The sequence below is a fragment of the Macaca thibetana genome, chromosome X, assembly GCF_024542745.1.
Source record: "Macaca thibetana thibetana isolate TM-01 chromosome X, ASM2454274v1, whole genome shotgun sequence".
NCBI classification, from domain to species: Eukaryota; Metazoa; Chordata; class Mammalia; order Primates; family Cercopithecidae; genus Macaca; species Macaca thibetana.
This window is the reverse complement of record NC_065598.1, coordinates 14,944,447-14,965,371: the sequence shown is the minus strand read 5'-3', so window position 1 is coordinate 14,965,371 and position 20,925 is coordinate 14,944,447. Positions and strand designations below refer to the sequence as shown.

At 39.4% G+C, this 20,925-nt stretch overlaps 1 protein-coding gene across 2 annotated transcripts in view; it reads left to right on the top strand.

Moving 5' to 3' along the window:
• Positions 1-20,925, top strand: part of VEGFD (vascular endothelial growth factor D) — a 41,622-nt gene that overhangs the window by 872 nt on the left and 19,825 nt on the right. The window lies entirely within an intron of this gene.

Here is a 20,925-nt window from a genome sequence, read left to right as displayed (position 1 = left end):
AGCTCAATTTTTAATATGATGAAGTTCTTTTTATTGGCTCATACAGAGGACTTTCTTTGCCCTCACTATGTTTGAAACAATATAAAAATGCAGAACCATCCTAGTAGTGGACTGGACAGGATATATCCTGCATTTGTTAGTGACTGTTCTGTTCCTTAGTCTTATTAAACTTCTGGCCATGAGTATTTGAAAATGCTGGGGTGGGGTTGGTTGTGTTTTGAAGTTATGGTAGAACATGAGCAGTCTGGAATCTTTTCGGATGGAGAAGTTTCTCCTCGGTTGCATATGCAGATGGCACAGTGGTTTTTTAATGAAACATTGATTTGTTTTTATGACTGATAACTTTGTGGGCCATTTAGTTTCAGGTCTTTGTGAGCAGCAGAGGTTAGTCTATTTGTTTGGTAAATTGAAAATTGCAGTGCTTTCTATGGACATTTTCTATCTGCTTTTGCAAATCACCAATTGCCGCCATTCAGAAAAATGTGTTCTCAGAGAGTGTTTGGTTTTTTTGCTTCTTGAAGGGTTTAAAATTCAACACTAATCAAATCTTTGGTTCTATGAGCAAGCATCAAATAGAGCTTAACGAGTGGAGAGTAATGCAAAAAATTAACCAGAACGTTACTGACTGCTGGAACAATATTTAGCCCAATTTTATGCATTTCATAGATTGTATATATTTTAAGCTTCTATTTTGAAAATGATTCGGATGTAATTGTTTTGACTGAAGTGGTGCTAAATCATTATTGATTTAGGAACTTCTGGCCTTGAAAAGACAATTAAATGTGAGTTTGAGTTTTTGTAGCTGTTGTTTAGGACATGCATTTTCAGCAGGGGTGATATCGCCCCCAGCAGGGGAAATTGGTTCGTGGAGGGCTGAAAAAGTTTTACTCTTTTGATACATCACACACAGACGTACATAGAGTACATATGGTATGTATTTTAAAATACGGTATGCATTCAAATGTCGTAGGGGAAAAATGTCTTAAAAGGCTCCTGGCTGGTGTTGGTGGCCTGGCGAAGGTGGGGGTTAAGATTAAAAAATGTTGAACACTGAGCTGGAGGTGAGTAGGAAGTCACCTTGTTTGGTAGCCAGCACTTTTCTAACTTTTCAAATTCCAAATGTACACGGGAGAACTCACAGTGTTCAGCTCCATTGTACTGCCACCAGCCTTGATACTGGATCTCAAGGCCAGACTGTGGGTCAATGGGAGTGTGAATGTAAGCATAGGTAACAGGAGAAAACTGTCTGACTTGTTTGGAGCAAGTAAGACTTTTCAGACTGTCCAGCTTTGTCGTAAGTTCATAAAACGGAAATCCTTTAGATGTGCTGGGCTCCTCGAGTTTTAAAATATTTCCATTTCCCTTGTAAAACATTACTTTAGCTGATGTTATAGCAAAGGAGACTCTGAATTGTTGGACGTAAGTCATATTCTTTAGGTTGCTCAGCTCTTTTAAAGAGTGCAAGCACCAAGAATGTCTCAGGTGTCCTGGGCACTGTGAAGTTTTATTTATTTATTTATTTATTTAAGATGGAGTCTCACTCTGTCGCCCAGGCTGAAGTGCAGTGATGCAATCTCGGCTCACTGCAACCTCCGCCTCCCGGGTTCAAGGGATTCTCCTGCCTCAGCCTCTCGAGTAGCTGGGATTACAGGTGCGTGCCACCATGCCCGGCTAATTTTTTGTATTTTTAGTAGAGACGGGGTTTCACTGTGTTAGCCAGGATGGTCTCGATCTCATGACCTCATGATCTGCCTGCCTTGGCCTCCCAAAGTGCTAGGATTACAGGCATGAGCCATCGCGCCCGGCCAGCACTGCGAAGTTTTAAATGCTTTGAATGTACTGTTAATATATAAATTTGTTGAATGGAGCAACGAAGGAAAGCAGCTGAATTTGCATGTGACAGAAAACAAGTCGTTACGCGTGGAGGATGCAGCATTATATACTTACTAATATGATTAGCAATTTTTTTCATTCTATACTTACTAATACGATTGGCATTTTTTTCCAGAATATATCAGAATTTCCTTTAAAAAGTGAAGCTACATATACTGAACTTATATCCACCCAACCCCTCGCCCAATTAAATTATTTCTGATATGAAGGAAAGGATTGCCTATAGTTAAACAGAAATTTTGGCATAGATGTGACAGAGTGGTAAGCGATAGTGAGATGTATAATATTGGTCATAGTTTTCTTTTTTCCCCAACTTTTAAGAAAAGAAAATCTAAGAGGAAACAATGTTTCTAAACATTAAAGTTCTTCTTGTTAAAATTAAAATGTAGTGTGAAAACATATTCATGATGGTAATGGTTTAGGGTGGTGGTATTTGAGTTTTTTTTGTTTTTACTTTTTGAAATAAAATGTTTTATTTATTATAAGGAATTTCCATGTTCTTCCTCAGTACTTGGTCCATGTGTATTTCTTTCTCCTCACCCTCTCCTCTTCTAACCACCTCTTTTCCAGAATGGATGGTGATGCCAATTTTGCCTCTAGGTTGTCCTCCAGCCACCCCCAGTCCAATTTTCACTTTCTAGCTTTGAACATTGCCCACTTTTCCAGCTTAAGAGTAGCATTGCCTCTATGATAGTTCTATGTGTCTGTGAAGAATTGTTTTTTTCCTGTAGCAATCATGAAATAGCTACTAGTACTCTGGACAATTGTGCTTACTGCCATTTGGGTGTAAGGCCTCCTAATTTCATTAGTCTTGCCACTTGTGCTTGCAAGGATAGCTGTTTGGAGTCAGGAGTGCCTGGAACATGTGACTGAGACAAATCTGTTTGAAAATCTCAACTTAGGATGTCAAATCTACTGTGTATACTGTTTAGCTGTTAAGTTTCTCAGTCTAAGAAGAACACGTTTTCCTCTAGAAATAAGGTTAACCCAGTACCTATGCATGGTTCATTAATATAATCAGATTATGGCCTAGATGTGGTATTTATTTCTGTTTCTATTTTCTCCAGTTTTTTTAATACAGCTCAGATAGTCATATACAGTTGTACACGATGTGTACTGCACAACTCTAGGGTGCTCCATGCATATAGACACATCTGTATGTGACAGCCCTAAGTACAATGTGGTAGACACTCTGGACATTTGGTAAATAAGTATCTACATCCTCACTCTCCTGTCATTCACATTGGTCTTCTGGCCAGCACTATTTCTGGTTTATTTAATAAACAGTTCTTGTCCACAGAAATTTTGTGAGTCATGAAGACATGTCACTATTGCAACAAAGGAATGCCAGGCCATGGTAGGCTTTCACAACTTTTTTCTGACAGAATTTGTTTCTTTTTGCTTTATCTTCCCTGTATACTATCTTTTTTTAATCCACCCGCTTTCTTAATTACACTGGTAGAAGAATATTGGTGGGTGATGGAGTCATTCACATTCTGTGTAAGACTAGAATCAGTCCAAGATCCACAGGAACGTGGGATACTTCTAACTTTCATGAGAAGCCACATGGCTCACAAGATTTCTTTACCTTTGTGTCTCTTGCCTTCTCCTGAAATCGTCTCTACAGTGAATTGAATAACCAAGGACTGAGGTTTATTTTCCATATTGAATTCCAGGAAGCAGTCCCACTCCTACTCCCTGCCCTATTTCCAGTTCCAAAGTCATGTACAGGGAAGTCCATTGACTTTGATGTTGGTCAAATGGCCCAGCAAACTCTTGTCCACTTTTCTGTCAGGCACAGTCCTTGGCACAAAAGACATCTGAAATACTTTCCATTAATTTCTTCTTTATTTATGACCTTGTAGTTAAATGTGTTGAATTATATGCTTCTATACACATCTGTTTTAATCCAGTTACTCACTTATAACTGGTGACTGAAACTTATATCACTATAGCATGTTATTGGTACCAAGGATACAATACAATACAACCCAGGATACCAGGAACCCTCGATATCTTACATCTTCAATGTAGTATTTCCTTGTATGACTTATTTCTTAACATAAAAATCCTGTTTTAAACCTGTTTAGACTTTACTATAAATCCCAAAGACAATTTCTGGAATGAGAATATGGTATTTGCACACACACATGATTCCATGTAGAACTTGAGGTAATAAGATCTGGGACTCCCAGATACATTTATTATTACCACAAATGAATAGAGGTGCTACAGAAATAGGCACAGAAATGACAGTAAAATTGTTTCTGAGCACATTTCTAGGTTCAACTTTTTTCTACAACTTAGGATGAACAGAGACAGTGGAAACTGTATATAATTGGGAATGTGACTGAGATGAGACAAAGATGAGATGGAAGCATTTCTTCTTCCCTTGCTTTTCTGGCGGTAGGTTCACTTTTCTGTCTTCCTTGCCACTAGTTCTTGCAGTTCCTACCAAGACACTAGGGCATTATACAGCAAAGACACCCTGAGGCCCCCTGCTACTGCATCATGAAGCCTTAGTTGGTTGTGATGTCTTAGTTCATAAACAATCTCCCTTGTCTGTCATTAGAGCTTTCCAATATTTGACAATTCATTCATTTATTTTTTTCAACAGGTATTTATTGGGCACCTGTATATCTAGACACTGATCTAGTGGCTGAGAATGAAGCAGGAAATAAGTCTAGGGGCTGGGAATGCAGGAGGAAATAAGACAATGTTTCAATTCTCTTGGAATTTGCATTCCAAGTATGGTGGGTAGAGGCAGACAATATGCAAATCTGTAACATGTCAGGTGTGATAAATGCTATGAAGAAAATCAAGTAGGGGGAGCGGATACAGTACTGAGTAAATCAGAGGAGACTTTTCTGATTCAGTTACGTCTCTGCAGAGTCCTGAAGGAGATAAGAGAGACAGAAGCAACCATCAATGCAGTGGCCATGGTTGGCACAGCAAGTTGGCTTTGATGTCTGGGTATTAGCCAGGGAGCTGGTGTAGCTGGAGGTGGGGTGAATGGAGGCCAGAAGTGCAGTTGTTGAGGTTGGAGAAGTAGCCAGGGAAGATCATGTAAGGTGTGACTGTGCTCCCATAAAACTTTATGGACACTAAAAATTGAATTTTATGTAATTTTCCTGCATCATCAAATTTTTTTAAAAAAAATTTGTTTCAACCATTGGAAAATGTAAAAAATTGTTCTTAGCTAACAGGCCATACAAAAACAGGCTGCAGGTTGGATTTGGCCCATGGGTCATAGTTTGGCAATTGTGTTATATATAAATCATTACACTATTTTATCTTCATCATGGTACACATCCATACCTGACATGTTTTATTTGCCTGTGTATACATTTATTGCTTTGTCGCCATCTACTAGAATACAAGCTTTTTGAGAAAAGGAGCTCTTAATTGTCTTGTTTACTGCAGCATCCCAATCACCAGTGAAAAGCCTATAATAGGGTAGATACTAAAAACAGTATTTGTTGACTGATTGATGGACTAGACCTCAGGATTTTTAGATGTCCAGGATCAGGATATGAACTACTGCATTAAATCATCTCCAACATCTACTCTTATGATGGCTGGTCTGACTTCATGATTTTAAAAAAAAATTCTAAAGCATTTTTAAGGCAGTATATTCACCCTGTGCTATTTTCCTGTGGGCATAGGATAGGATTTCTGTGGATGTATCAAAGACTCCTCCAGTGTCCTTCCAGGCACAAGCCATCCTATAAGGTGTTCCCTTTTAGGAGCCACAGGTATAGAAGGAAGTCATCTGAGCCCATTATTCCAGCCTGTTGGTAACACAAAGAGAGATGAGCAAAGCAGCATCTGTACAGGGGTCTAGACAAAACTTCGACATCTTGATGTTTTCCTTCATCCCTGAGATCCTTAGAAATGCTACCTATGCTTTCATTTTATGCTAGGTGGTTTGTAAAGTCATGGTAAATTATGGCAAAATACTCTGGTCAGATACTTTATCAGGCTAGGCCAGGATATGCTGTGAAAACAAGCACCCCCAAAATCTTGGTGGTTCATAAACAACACTTATTTATTGCTTATACCACATGACCAGCCTGGTTCATCCGGGGTCAACTCCACATGGGGATGAAGCTGACTGAGTATCTGATCTTGAATGTTAGGAATCACTATGACAGAGGAAGGGACAGCCCCAGAGAGCCCCACCCTGGCACTTAAATTCTCCGACCCGGAAGTGACACATATTAGTTCTAGTTGCAGCCCCTTGACCCACTGCCCCATCTAGCCATAAAGGGCCAGGAAGTGTAATCCCACCATGCACTCAAAAGGCAGTGAGATGGAAATATTTGACAAACAGTATTAATGACTGTGACACATAGTGAGTTCTTCACATTGGTGACTTCTAAATGCTTCTGAACACACCTTTGACTGTAGAATGTCAAAAACATTCCCAATTTTATAGCAGTGCTGGAAAACGAATTGTATTGAGACAACTTGGGAGGAGTAGGAGGCGATAGAATAAAAAGAAAAACTTCACTGATTTCTGTCACGCCTCCTTTAGTGCATGGAAGAACATATACATTGCTTAGAAAATCACATTACCACATTCAGAACAACTTCAGTGAAGATGGGAAACAACCATGGCTGGTCAATGGGGTAAAGTGTGCTGAAGGAAGACAGATTTATTTCTCAGGAGGCATCTTCTCCCTGGAAAAAAGAAAGACACATATTCATCTCAGTAAATATTTGTGGAATGTCTACCATGTGCCAGGCATATGAGTGAAAATGATGTTTTTATAAAATAAAGATGTCTTAAGTATTTGCATGTCTTGCTAACAGTCAGGGAGTTCAATTTGGCCAGTGGGAAGGATAATTTTATGCCTGAAACTTTAGTAATGTAAATTCTTATGCTGATTCTCTTTTTGTCATTCACTGAGTATTCCTAAGTAACTATAACACTCACATATTGGAGATAAGTATCGGTTTCCCGAAATCTAGGTTTGGCTAACATTGCTTCTGGAAAGAGAAAATGTTGAATGTGTTGAATGTCCCTGTGGCAAATTCTTGCTGTTGCTTACTGTTCCATTATGGAGAGTATTAGAAAGAGTGTAATTTTGATTGAATGACTATGCTAAAAAAACACCCTAAATAAGAAACTGCACAGAAAGAACAGAGTGGAATGAGAAAGTGAAAACAACTTTGCAATGGTGTGCTTCATTTACAAGTACATTGTCACAGCAAGACTAGGGATGATTGGGCATCTTAGAGAGTGCAGAGGATGTTGATAAGGAAGAGGAAGAGGAGATCAGTGAATGTTGATGTGGGACACTAGATCCTTAGTGAAGAAGCGTGAAAGAGGGTATGCTGGGCTGTCTGCCACTGGCATAGCAAGTCTGCTTTGTAGAAGGGACAATAAAGTTTTGCATAAGGATCCTTTTCCCATCCAATGGATTATGCTATACTTTGGCAGGAATAAGGCTGTAGCAGTTAACCATTGCCACAATGATGCCGTGTAACACAACAGTCCAAATTTCAGTGGCTTAAAACATCACTACCTTATTCTCACTTAGGTCTCTGAGTCAGCTAGGAGTCAGAGGATTAAGGCTCAAGGCATAGGTTGGGTGCAGGTCAGCCCTACATGTCTCTCATCCTTCTTTGATCAGTGGGCTAGCAGAAGCATGTGCTTGCAGTGATGGTGGAAATAGAAAAACGTGCAATCATAGGTGAGTTTCAAGCCTCTCCTTGCATCATGTCTTGTAATGTCTCATTGGTCAATAGGGCTGGGAAATATATCCCTCCCTCAGAGAGTTAGGAGTGGAAATGAAATTGTTTTTAACAATAGCCTAATCACCATAAAGGCTTTGGGTGGCACATTGGGCCCTTGATCTTGGAGATCAGTGATAGAGAGACTGTAACAGACCTCAGGAACCCCTTGGGGTTGTTCAGAGCATACTTCTAGAGGGTCTGGGGTTGTCTTGCCATTCAAGTCCATCCCACACCCATCTGCCCCCACATATCCTAAGCACAGTTATGTCAAGTGAGAACAGAGGCATTTGAGTGGAGCACAGATTTCAAACACAGAAAGGCAGGGCATGGCCATCTCTCCCAGTGCTAGATGATCTGGCTGGGAGAAAACCACAAGCAGTCTTCATCAAATTGGAGGAAGAGGAGGTCCCAGGCATTTAGCCCCCTAGTATGTCCTTAAAAAACTCAGATGGCTTTGGGAGGCCGAGACAGGTGGATCACGAGGTCAGGAGATCAAGATCATCCTGGCTAACACGGTGAAACCCCGTCTCTACTAAAAAATATAAAAAACTAGCCGGGCGAGGTGGCGGGCGCCTGTAGTCCCAGCTACTCGGGAGGCTGAGATAGGAGAATGGCGTGAATCCGGGAGGTGGAGCTTGCAGTGAGCTGAGATCTGGCCACTGCACCCCAGCCTGGGCGACAGAGCGAGACTCCATCCCAAAAAAAAAAAAAAAAAAAACCCAGACTGCCATGCACACACACTCACACAAATGCACACGCACACACACTCACACAAATGCACACGCACACACACACGCATTCACACACACTCTTTTCTTGCATTTGTAGTTCCTTTCCTCAGTCTAAGTTTAATTAACCTGGATTTCATATATATTCATTTAAATATAGAATTGCATAAAGGAAAGAGCCACCGGAACCACCAATGGTAGCATGAGGCCTCTGAAATGAAAGACGAGCCCACCCCAACCTTAAATGACCAGGTTTCTGGATTTCAGAGAAGCAAGATCAGACCCTTGGCAGGTTCCATCTGAGAAGCCACAGCAGCCATAGCTACAGCAATAATGATTAGCAAATGTGCGTTCTCCCTGCCCTAGTTAGTACACCCTATACCCTCAGGTGTCATCTGTTCTAGGTAAAGTCAGACCCTAATAACAAAACACCAAAATGTAAAATGTTGGTTGTTTTTTTTTTTTTAAACACACTTCTAAAGACATGTAAAGCCTGAGCAGATACCTTAAAATTCATTTTCTATCTGAAAACACCTCCTAGAACCATTTTTAAAAGGAGATGGAGGCAAGGTGGAGAAAAAAAGTTTGTCTTTGATTTACCCTGGGAAAGTTGTCTTTTAAAAAAATTTTAATGTCTATTTACTATGATTGGAGTTGCCGTGTCTTGCTCTTTTCAAGCTCACCACTCTGGCTCCTAAGGAATATCAGGGCCCCTAAAACACAGACTTCTAAACCCCAACACATAGGACACACCTATGTGTGGAAAGAAAGGAAAGAGGAAAGAAAGAAAGGAATGCAACATTTATTGTGTGCCTACCGTACACCTGACCCTTTCCTACATATGGCCTCATATAATCTCTTCATCAGCTTTATGAGATGACTATTATTAACAATGCCACTTTATAAATGAGGAAATCAAGCCTTAAGGAAGTCAAATACCATATCCTCAGTCAAATAGCTAAAAAAAAAAAAAAAAAAAAAAAAAAGTAGTGCCTAGATTCAAAGACAGCTTTTTTTTTTAACTTATAGAGTAAAATGGATTTTTTCCCTTTTGGTGTGTAGTTCTATGAATTCTAACACATATATAGATTTATATAACCACAACCATAATTAGGATACAACACTATTCCATCACCCCCCAAAAATTCACTTACATTATCCTTTTATAGTCAGACCCTCCTCCCAGCCTCCCAACCTCTGGCAATCACTGATCTGTTGTCCTTCACTGTCATTTTGTATATTTGGTTCACTGTCATTCTGGTTTTTTGGGAATGTCATATAAATGGAATCATACACTATGTAACAGTTTGAGATCAGCTTCTTTCATTCATACTGCCTTTGAGATTCTGCCAGTGTCCCAGTAGTTCATTCCTTTTTATTGCTGAGTAGTATTCTATTGATTGCTGAACCATTCACCCATTGAATGACACATAAATTGTTTCTAGTTTTTTGGCTATTGTGAATAAAGCTACTACAAACATTCATGTACATGTATTTATGTGAACATAAGGCTTCATTTATCAAGGGTAAAATCCCCAGAAGTAGGACTGTTGGGTCGTATGGTGAGCATATGTTTATAAGAAACTGCAAACACATTTTCCAGGGTGTTATACCATTCAAAGCCAGTTTTGAACAATTCAAATCTATGCTTTCTCCTTTCCAGTAAGCTGTTTCTCCAGATGACAGAGTGGTTTACTATATTAGGCAAAGCTTCATCTTGGGGAGTGTTAATTCCAACTGAGAGCTATGGGAGGCAAAGTTACAAAACTTCAGCTCAGACTCACAAATCTAACTTGATCTGGGAAGATACCTCGACAAGTGGGGGAGGGAGAACATCTGCTGAGGAAGGCTGGGAGTGGAGTGAGACTTTGCTACTTGGACCCCAAACCAGGAAAAATTTGGTGGTTTTGGTTTAGCCTGAACCATCAGGTTAAACAGGAAATGCAAAATGCTCTTCCAGTGAAACAGAAGAAGCCGCTAAGAGGTAGAGGGAACATGGAACTATTTGTATTGCAACCAAATCCACCTCCCCAAACCCACTGCAAAGAGAAATTGCTGACTGCAGTGTCCCTGAACTCCAGGGGGAGTAAGAAGAGAACCACGCCCCCAGGGAACACTTGTAAATCTGTAAGCAAATCTAGGGAAAGTTGTGTGAAATGTGTCCCTTCCATAACTCACCCTAAAGCTTCTGGGTATTCTAAACATACAAATTCTATTCATCACACCCTTTTATCACCAAGCTTCCCGAAGGCATATTGCCAACACAATTTGACAAAGAAAATAGCACCAACAACTTTTCAAAGCCTTGGAAGGATAGTCTCAGACCCACGGCTCTCAAGAGTTCCAGGGATGAATTTAGCAAGGCTGGCCTCCTTTTCCATATATATAGAACAAGAGGATTGTTAATAGCATGGGATTGGAATGGCTCAAGAAAAGCTTTTTGCAGCTCTTTGAGAAAAGTAGCCAGGGTTCCCCCTTAAACCTTCTTTGTTGATGGCCTTATAGCTCAAAACCAGCATTGGAACTGGCTATGTACTCCCAAACCAAAGCCTCTTCCACTTGGCATGTATGTTTATATTCTCATTTATATCTTCTTTCAAATACCTTGTAGGATTGCCTTTTGAAAGGATTATAATTTATACTTTTTTGTTGAATTCAGTAGGTTAAAGCAGTACCTATTTAATTTTATTTTGAAAAATCGGTTGTTCTTGCTTTTTGGGAATTTGAGAGGCAATTTAGTCTGTCATTTAGGATGGCATCATATAAAGCAGCCAACTTCATCATGCTATTTAGCCTGGAAAGCGATATTGTTGATCTTCAACCTTGAAACCTTGAAAAAGTCATACAGGTTGGGAACTGACCTGCAAACGGTCAGGTATCTTGAGATAGGAAAAGGATTTGCAAATCCAGGTCAGCAAGATACTCACACAAATATTTTGAACCCAAGGTATACATCAAATAGATTTAAAGACTAAGACTATTTCTGAGCATGCATCGACCATTTGAAGACTAGTGGACTTGCATGAAGTTCAGGAGTTATCCTGGGTCTTGTAACTTAAAATCAGCATTTCTCATGCCCTAAATTAGTAGTAGAGAGACAGTATAGAGAGTTCCTATATAACCCTCACCCATCTTCCTCTAAGGCTAACACCTGGGAAGTTTTTTAAAAAAAAATCCTGATGGCAAAGCTGCAGCCCAGACCCAAAAAATGAGAATCTCTGAGATTAGGATTCGAGCGTCAGTATTTCTTTGAGGCTTATTCCCAGGTAGATTCAAGAAGAAGCCAACATTTTGAACCCCTGCTTTATTTGTGTGTGTGTGTGTGAGAGAGAGCTTTAATGACACAAGATGCTTATAGCTACAAGTTATACATGTATTGTAAACTGTATATAACGATATAAAGTGCTAAATAGATAAAGAATGCATAATCACTTTGGCTCAGTTAATCCAATAATTTCCACAATGGGTTCATGAAAAAACTCATCTGACTGGCTAAGTCTTCAATTCTTATTTTTTTTTTAGAAGAGTACATATTTTTACTGCAATCACGGGAACTTGTTGCACTTTCCAATGTGCAAGTTTGTGCAGTTTTGCTCTTGATTCTATTTACAAATATCTTAAGCCAGTTTTCATCAAACATATGAAAAATGAAGCCTGCCTTTTTGTCCCCAAATCGTAAACAGGTGTAAAGCTTTTAAAACATTAATCTCACAGTTTCAACAATTAATTGTTGAATTCTCCTTTCCAATACACAATGTTTTCGTTCAACACAGATCTGGGGAGCAGTAAAACGTTCATCCCACGTGTTAGGGCTTTAGATACATACTACATGCTTTCATAATAAACTCTACTGTGAGGATGTGTCCAGGTTTTAAGTGATTTTCCATAATTTCACTGATGCTTTAAGAAAAAGAGCAACACTATGTTTATTTTTAATGTTGAAAGAAATAGTAAATATACTCAGGTTCAATGGCACTACTGATAGAACTGCTGCTGAATTTGGAAAGAGTGCTGTAAGAAGTCACTTTCAGGTAGAGAGTAATTTTACTTTTCCCTCCTGTAATGCCAAACGCATACTGTAGCAGTTTAGCTAGTCAGTTCTCCTAACTCTGTGGCCTTTCCAGTTGTATTCAGGCTTTTCAAAAATCAGTGAGCCATCAGATTTACTTTCTTCCCAAAGAAATTCAAATATGGGCCGGGGCGGTGGCTCAAGCCTGTGATCCCAGCACTTTGGGAGGCCAAGACGGGCGGATCACGAGGTCAGAAGATTGAGACCATCTTGGCTAACACGGTGAAACCCCATCTCTACCAAAAAATACAAAAAAACTAGCCGGGCGAGGTGGCGGGCGCCTATAGTCCCAGCTACTTGGGAGGCTGAGGCACGAGAATGGCGTAAACCCGGGAGGCGGAGCTTGCAGTGAGCTGAGATCCGGCCACTGCACTCCAGCCTGGGCGACAGAGCAAGACTCCGTCTCAAAAAAAAAAAAAAAAAAGAAATTCAAATATGAACAATTGAAATAAATAGGTTATAGAAGGCAAATCAAGTGTTATCAGGTTTAAGAATAAGACAGAAATACGGTATAATAAAAAGATGTCCAAAATTATTTAGACATCAACTACAAGAAAGAAAAAAGAAAATTACTTGCAAAACTATTTAGGATATATCATCTTTCTTAAAGATAGCCAGCTATATTCTTGAAAACAAGATAAAAATTTTCTTGTTTAATCTGCATGTTATTTTCCACTATAACACATTAATTTTACAAACATTGATGTGAGAGAGAAGAGTTAGATAGTTTCTGCAAACTAGCAAACCTGGCTGTCATAGTGTTTTTATTCAAGTTGACCTGATGCACTTCATAGATTGCTAGCTTTAAAATTAACAAAGTGAACCCCTGCTTTAAACCCTTCTCAAAGTGCGTTCAGCCAACCAACAGTATCGCCCGCGCCTGGGAACTTGTTAGAAACCACTTTGTCAAACTCATTTCCTGGTATGACAATGAATCTGGCTACAGCAACAGGGTGGTGGACCTCATGGTCCACATGGCCTCCAAGGAGTAACACCCCAGGACCATCAGCTCCAGTGAGAGCATGAGAGAAAGAGAGAGGCCCTCGGCTGCTTGGGAATCCCTGCCACACTCAGTCCCCACCACACTGAGAATCTCCCCTCCTCACAATTTCCATGCAGACCCCCTGAAGAGGGAAGGGCCTAGGGAGCCCCACTTTGTCATGTACCACCAATAAAGTTCCCTGTACTCAGCTAAAAAAAAAAAGAAAGAAAGAAAGAAAAAGAAAAAGAAATAAAAAAGAAAAAGAAATGTGGCCTCCTGTCTTGGCCCAAACCCACTGCATCAGAATCTGCATTTTAACGAGATCCCCAGGTATACACATTAAGTTTTGAGAAGCAGTACTATATATAAAATATTCAACAGACCACACAAACCTGGGCCCAATTGCTATTTGTCAGATACATGCATGTATTTATTACTTATAAATTCCTTCATCAGAAACATATTACATGCTTATTACTTTAAAAAGAGGAATCAGACACATATCCTACCTTCAAAAAGATCTCAGTCTAGGAAGGGAATACAATGTGTTCATAAATAATATAGTCTAAGTTAGGGACTTCATAAAATGCTTGATGGAAGAAGTGGCATTTATTTTGGACCTGGAATGAGAACTGAAAGAAGATATTCAAAAGACAAGTGATTTAGTGATGTAGTTTGAATACATGAATAATCTCAAGGTTACTTTTTCTATAGCTTGTGGTGAATCAAGTTGTTTTACTTGAAATTAAATTCATACATTTAATAAATATTTATTCAGCTCTTACTATTGCTATAAGACAGATACCATTACTGCTCAAGTGGCTTTTACAACCTAGTGGGGAAGACAAGCAGATAACAAGAAATGACACAATTCATTAGTGTTACTGGTAGTGTTATGAAGGACAAGGATGGGGTGGCTAGAAATCCATGTGACAGAGGAGACCTAGGCAGGGGTGGGAGTTGTGGAAGAGGTTTCCCTGAGTAGATAACATCTAAGCTGAGAAAGATTTAGTTAGACAAAGAGTGAATGGCATTCCAGGCAAAGGAAACAGCATGGACTAAGGTCAAAACAAGAAGAAATCAACCAAAGAACAAGTTGATAAAATGGATGTCCAGTAATATTCCATTGTTCAACTATGCAACATTTTTCATTGCCTCCCAAATTGGGTCAAAGTAGCCTGGTCTTCACGCCTCCAGTCCTTCCTCTTTTTAAAAATTTTATAGAACTATATTGATATAGAATTTACATACTATAAAATTTACCTTTCGCTTGTTTTCATTCAAGAATATTAGGAAATTTACTGAGTTGTATAGCTATCATCTACATAAGGTCCATTATGCCCCTTTACAATGAAACCTCCATTCTCACTCCCAGCCTCAGGCAGCCAATAATCTATTTTCTGTCTCTAGGGGCTAGAAACTTAAGAGTGGAATTAGTTGGTGTATAATAAATTTAACTTATTAGAGAACTGCTGAACTCTTTTCCACAGCAACAATACAATTTTACAGCTTCATCAGCCACGTATGAGGGTTCCCGTTCCTCCATATCCCTTACAACACTTGGTATTGTCAGTCTTTTTGTTTATAGCCATTCTACTGGGTGTGAAGTGGTATCTCATTTCACCAGCCCCTCTTCCTAACTTCTTTGCCAGATTCCCCACTCCTAAACCTGCTCTATGCCCAACCAAAGTGAATCCCTTGCTGTTTTGTTTTGTTTTGTTTTTTCACTGAGACTCATTGATATCCCCAAATTATGCCTTTCTTCACTCTTGGAATGTGTTACTTGACTGGACATTTTTTTCTGGTGAAGGAGAGGGGCTGGGCTGGAAATTGAGAGCTCAAATTAGTAGGAGTACAGAAGGTCTTTGACTTCCTCACAACATGGGACACTTCTAAGTTTCTCCTAAAAACCCCACCACCATACTTTTCCAAATATCTTGCCTGCCATCTTGGTCACACATGACCTAAATTAATACTTAAGAAGCTATGAAAATGCTCATGCTTCCTCAGGGGAGAATGCTGTGTGAACTTAGAAATTAACAAAAGGAGAAACGACTACCCTTGAAATTGTACCACAGAAAGGAGCATGCATTCAAATGATGGTGAAGTCTTATTAAAAAGACTTTAAGCCTCTCAATTTAGAAGCTGGCTGTGGTAGCCAAGAAATTAGAGAATGATTTGTTATTTAAGAGTGAAATTGCTAGTAGTCTTGGATTAATTACCATAAAAAAGCTGCCGCTGTAATAAAAAGCAGAGATCTGGTAACCCTGCTTCACTTCCTTTCTCTTGATGAAAGCCTTTTAATTATTTTAATTTTGATTAGCACTTCCATCAGAAAATAGGAAGAAATTAGGAGCAATTGGCAAAGGTTTAGTAATTAAAACCACTGAAATCAATGGTTTAAGTATGTATTTGGGATAATCACACTTTTTAATTTTTATTTTTGTCTTACTCAAGTGGTTAACATAAAGTTCATTATACAAAAATCAACCAGTGCAGAAAGCCGATTGGAAACAAACAACCATTCTTGAAATTAGTTGCCAGGTTTCTACTTATGTTTAATTGTTAGTACTTCCACTTAAAATAGCAAAATGACTGTCTGCAATTTCTGTTATTTCAAACTAGGTTTTAAATTCTGGGATTGAAAGTAAGCTTAAATAACTCTGAGTACTTGAGTAAACACTGCATTTTTTATGATGAGGCAAGTTGCATGAACCATTTAATTACTTTAATTCAATCCAGAGATTTGATATTTTCTCCTGAGTTCTCACAGTTGGATAGTTTAAAAATATTTCTAAGATTGAATTGAAACCTGTAAGAACTGTAATAAAACTGTCTGTTTTCTTTCTCTCTCTTTCTTTCTTTCCTTCTTTCTTTCTTTCTTTCTTTCTTTCTTTCTTTCTTTCTTTCTTTCTTTCTTTCTTTCTTTCTTTCTTTTCTTTCTTTCTTTCTTTTTCCTTCCTTCCTTCCTTTCCTTCTCCTTCCTTCCTTTCTTCTCTTTCTTTTCTTTCTTTTTTTCCCAAGATCTCACTCCGTTGCCCAGGCTGGAGTGCAAGTGGCAAGATCATGGCTCACTGCAAGTTTGACCTCCCCAGGCTCAGGTGATCCTTCCACCTCAGTCTCCTGAGTAGCTGGGAGTACAGGCATGCACCAGCATGTCTGGCTAATTTTTGTATTTTTGGTAGAGACAGGGTCTCACTATGTTTCCAGTCTGGTCTTGAACTCTTGCGCTCAAGTAATCCTCCTGCCTCGGCTTCCCAAAGTGCTGGGATAACCAGTGTAAGCCACCATGCCTGGCCTTGTATTTTTGGATAGTATTGAGCGAAATTTGCGTCAATAAATACGAATCCTTTCAATATGCTTCAACTTTAAAATCTTCAAAAAGCTGCTTAGTTTCATTATTTTCGTGTGGAAGCAGCATTGTCCCAAAGTTTTATTTTGAAGACTGAATTGTATACGGAGTACTGTCCAACTAGAAGAGAATGAATAATCAGGAAAAGAGAGACTATTGAAAAATGAAACTTAATGGAGAAGTATTGAATTTCAAAGCTGCCAGAGACATTAGCAATTGTTCAGTTTCATCTCCAGATTTCTTAGATGAAGAAGCTGTGGCAAGCCAATTTCACAAACCCGATCTATGATCCTCATGCTCCCCACTCCTCTCACTCCCAGAATTTTGCCTTGATCCAAACTTTACAGAAAAGTACAAAACCACAGGTATGAGTTCACTGAGCTTCCCAGGCAGTCCTGCCATCTATAAACCCATGTCATTCTGTATTTTCCTCTTGTTTCTGAGGGTGATCCTCTCATCTAGTCACACTATGTCCACTTATCTCTGGCACTTATGTCAAAACAACCCCTCTAGGTCCTGCCTTAGCTCTCCTGCATATGCTTTCTCTTTCTTCCTGTCTGTTTCCTCTTTCCCCCAGCTTATAATTCTCCCGCCTTTATTAAAAACATGCACTCACAGACACACACTCACATCTGGATTCCCAGGTACGATAACCTTGTGGATTCATGTTTTCAGATCATTCTTAGTCCATAGAATATAAAATTGATGGAATGATGGCAAACATTTGCAGATGACAATCATTTACAGAAATGGCACTAAAGCCATGAAGCTGAAGCTGCAGGACTTATGGATCTGAGCTAGAAGACAGGGACCATCAAAAATTCAGCTTCAGCTGGAGATGGGCTCTTTGAGTGCACTACATCAGATCCACGAAAGAGGAAGGAAGAGTTACTGCTCATTGCTGCCTGGAGCTGTGACTTCTGTGAAATTACTTAACTAGGGGCAAAGGAGGAAGCAGATACTTCCTTGCAACTAGGACTTGAGCTGAGATGATCCCTGAATCATAAATAGTCAACAAGATTTGGATTCAGGACCCAGGGAATCACGGGGTACAACCATAAAACTTCTAAATGTTGGGGAAAGAATAATGAGAAAGAAAAACGAATCTCTGAAAGAAAATGGAACTACTAAACAAAATTCCAAATTACGTTAATATAATTGTTACTAAGAATGACAGCAACAAAATGAATAATCAGGATATGTCATACCTATAAAGTTAAAAATCTAAAATAATTTGAGGAAATACTTAAATATATTTAGAACCCTCAAAGAGATAAAGAAATAATATTCATAAAATTAAAATGACAAACTAGGGGCGGGGCGTGGTGGCTCACGCCTGTAATCCCAGCACTGTGGGAGGCCGAGGCGGGTGGATCGCAAGGTCAGGAGATTGAGACAATCCTGGCTAACACGGTGAAACCACGTCTCTACTAAAAATACAAAAACAAAATTAGCCGGGCGTGGTGGCGGGTGCCTGTAGTCCCAGCTATTCGGGAGGCTGAGTTGGGAGAATGGCGCGAACCCAGGTGGTGGAGCTTGCAGTGAGCCAAGATTGCACCACTGCACTCCAGCCTGGGCGACAAAACTAGACTCCGTCTCAAAAAAAAAAAAAAAAAAAGAGACAAACTAGGAAGAATATACAGAAATGTAACAGAAAGTAGATAGGAAGAAGAATGAAGTAGAAATACTTGAAATTAGAAATATGTTGATTGAAATTAAAACTGTAACAAAGTAAACTCTAGACTCACAATTGGAGAGTTGGTGATTGGAAAGATGAACCAATTAATTTACCCAAAACACATTAGAGAGAGGTGAAGGGGAAAAAATAGCTAAATATAGAAGCACATTTAAGAGACATGTAAGATGATTAAAAGCCTCCAACATTTTTCAAAAAAGAGAGTAGAGACAATATTATAGGTGGAATAACGAAAATGATAATGGCTGAGAATATTAAAGAATTGAGAAAAAACAGACAAGTGGCCTCAGATTGAAACTGCCATGAAGGTCTCTGTCTCAAATTCTCAACTCTGCTTTTGTAGTATGAAAGCAGCCATAGACAATAAGTAAGTGAATGCACATGGCTGTGTGTCAATACAACTTGATTTACAAAAACAGGCAGGCAGCAGGCTAAATTAGGCTGGGATACCATAGTTTGATAGCTCTTGATGTAAAGAATAACCATTGTTGGCCAGGTGCAGTGACTCATGTCTGTAATCACAACACTTTGGGTGGCCAAGGCGGGCAGATCACTTGAGCCCAGGAGTTCAAAACCAGCCTGGGCAACATAGCAAAACCCCATCTCTACTAAACGTACAAAAATTAGCCGGGCATGGTGGCACGCTCCTGTAGTCCCAGCTACTCAGGAGGCTGAGGAAGGAGAATCGCTTGAACCTAGGAGGCTGAGGTTGCAGTGAGCAGAGATGGTGCCACTGCACTGCAGCCTGGATGACAGGGCCAGACTCGGTCTCGAAAATAAAGAAAGAAAGAATAACCATTGTTTACGTTTTCATGTATATGTCACCAGATGTTCTTCATATATCCATATAAGTATGTATATATGATGTACATAAGTACCTAAGTAAAAATACATAAGTAATTTTAAAAGAGGTTATATCATAGCTGAATCACACATGACTCGGACTACACTTGCTCTTCTGAGTACCTACTTTTGGACAACTCTCAGTGTCCACTAGCATGTCTAAAAAAAAAGTCTACTCCTAAAATGCTAATGCATGATGTAGATTTTAACTACAGCTTTTGAGGCTCAGTGGAGGAGGGTGTACATCACACGACCCAATGCAAAGCTTTTTAACAGCCCCTTTTGCTCATCTTTGTTTTCCCCCACTGTTCCTCACCCTGCAGCAGGCAGCTAACATTCACCTCTCCCTTCCACCCTCCTCTCTCAGCACTGGTCCTTTGCCTCCTCCCTCATCCCAGCTCTACAAATGGCCTCAGCCTGCATACTCCAACCTCCCAGCAAAACAAACATCTAGTAACTACAGGGTCAGCAAGAGAGAATCTGAGGCCCTAGCCATAGACAGATCACCTTATCATTTCTCCAGCACATTCCAGGAAGGATCTCAGTTCGTTCTGTCCCAATATACCTCTACATCCTTTGTTTTAATGATCACATAGAATTTGTTGTATGCATATATCATTATTTATATAACTAAGCCCCCAGTTTTGAACAAGAGGCTACATACTGAAAATTTTTTATCTACCAAGTCTTTTTTTTCTTACAAACCCATCCAATACAGTTGCACTGTATCCGCCAATACAGTTGCACTGTATCCACCAATACAGTTCATGCAACTGTATGGAAATCAAACTCTAGAAGAGTATTTTATAGTTCTATAAGAGTATTAAACTCTTATACTTCTAGAGTGTAAAACCCCAGAAAAGTATTTTGTCAGAAAAAGATTGTGTTTTTGAAATAGTAGGTTTTAAAAGAAAATAAAGAAAGAGGGTTAGAAGTAAGAAAATTCAGGTTATCAGGGGCTTGATATCTTTATTTTGTGACTGTAGGCAGGTTACCCAGGACTTTGTAGATCAATTTCTCAAACAAATAACAGAGATGAAATCAACTGTCATTAGCTACTGTCACAAAAATAATATGATAAACATCTATTCATTTCCTATGGCTGCCGTAACTAATTATCACAAACTTGGTGGCTTAAAATAACAGAAATTTATTTTCTCACAGCTCCGGAGTCTAGAATTCCAAAATGGAAGGGTCAGCAAGGCTGCACGCCCTCCAAACACTCTTGGAGAGAGTCTTTTCTTGCTTCATCCAGCTTCTGATGGCTCTAGGCAATCCCCCACTTGTGACTGCATCACTCCAGTCTCTGCCTCCGTCTTCAATTGGCCTTCCTCTGTGTCCCTGTCTTCTCTTCCGTCTCTTATAAGGACACTTGTCATTGTACAGTATTTAGGGTCCACATAGATAATCCAGGAGGATCTCATTTTAAGATCCTTAACTTCATTACATCTATACAGATCCTTTTTCCAAATTAAGGTAATGTTCACAGGTTCTGTGGGTTAGGATGTGGACATATCAATTTGAGGCCCACCATTCGATACACTACAGTTTTCTTTGTAAGTGTTCTGAGAACCCAGGAGAAATAAGTAAATCCTTTGATTCAATCAAAAATGAGCAGAA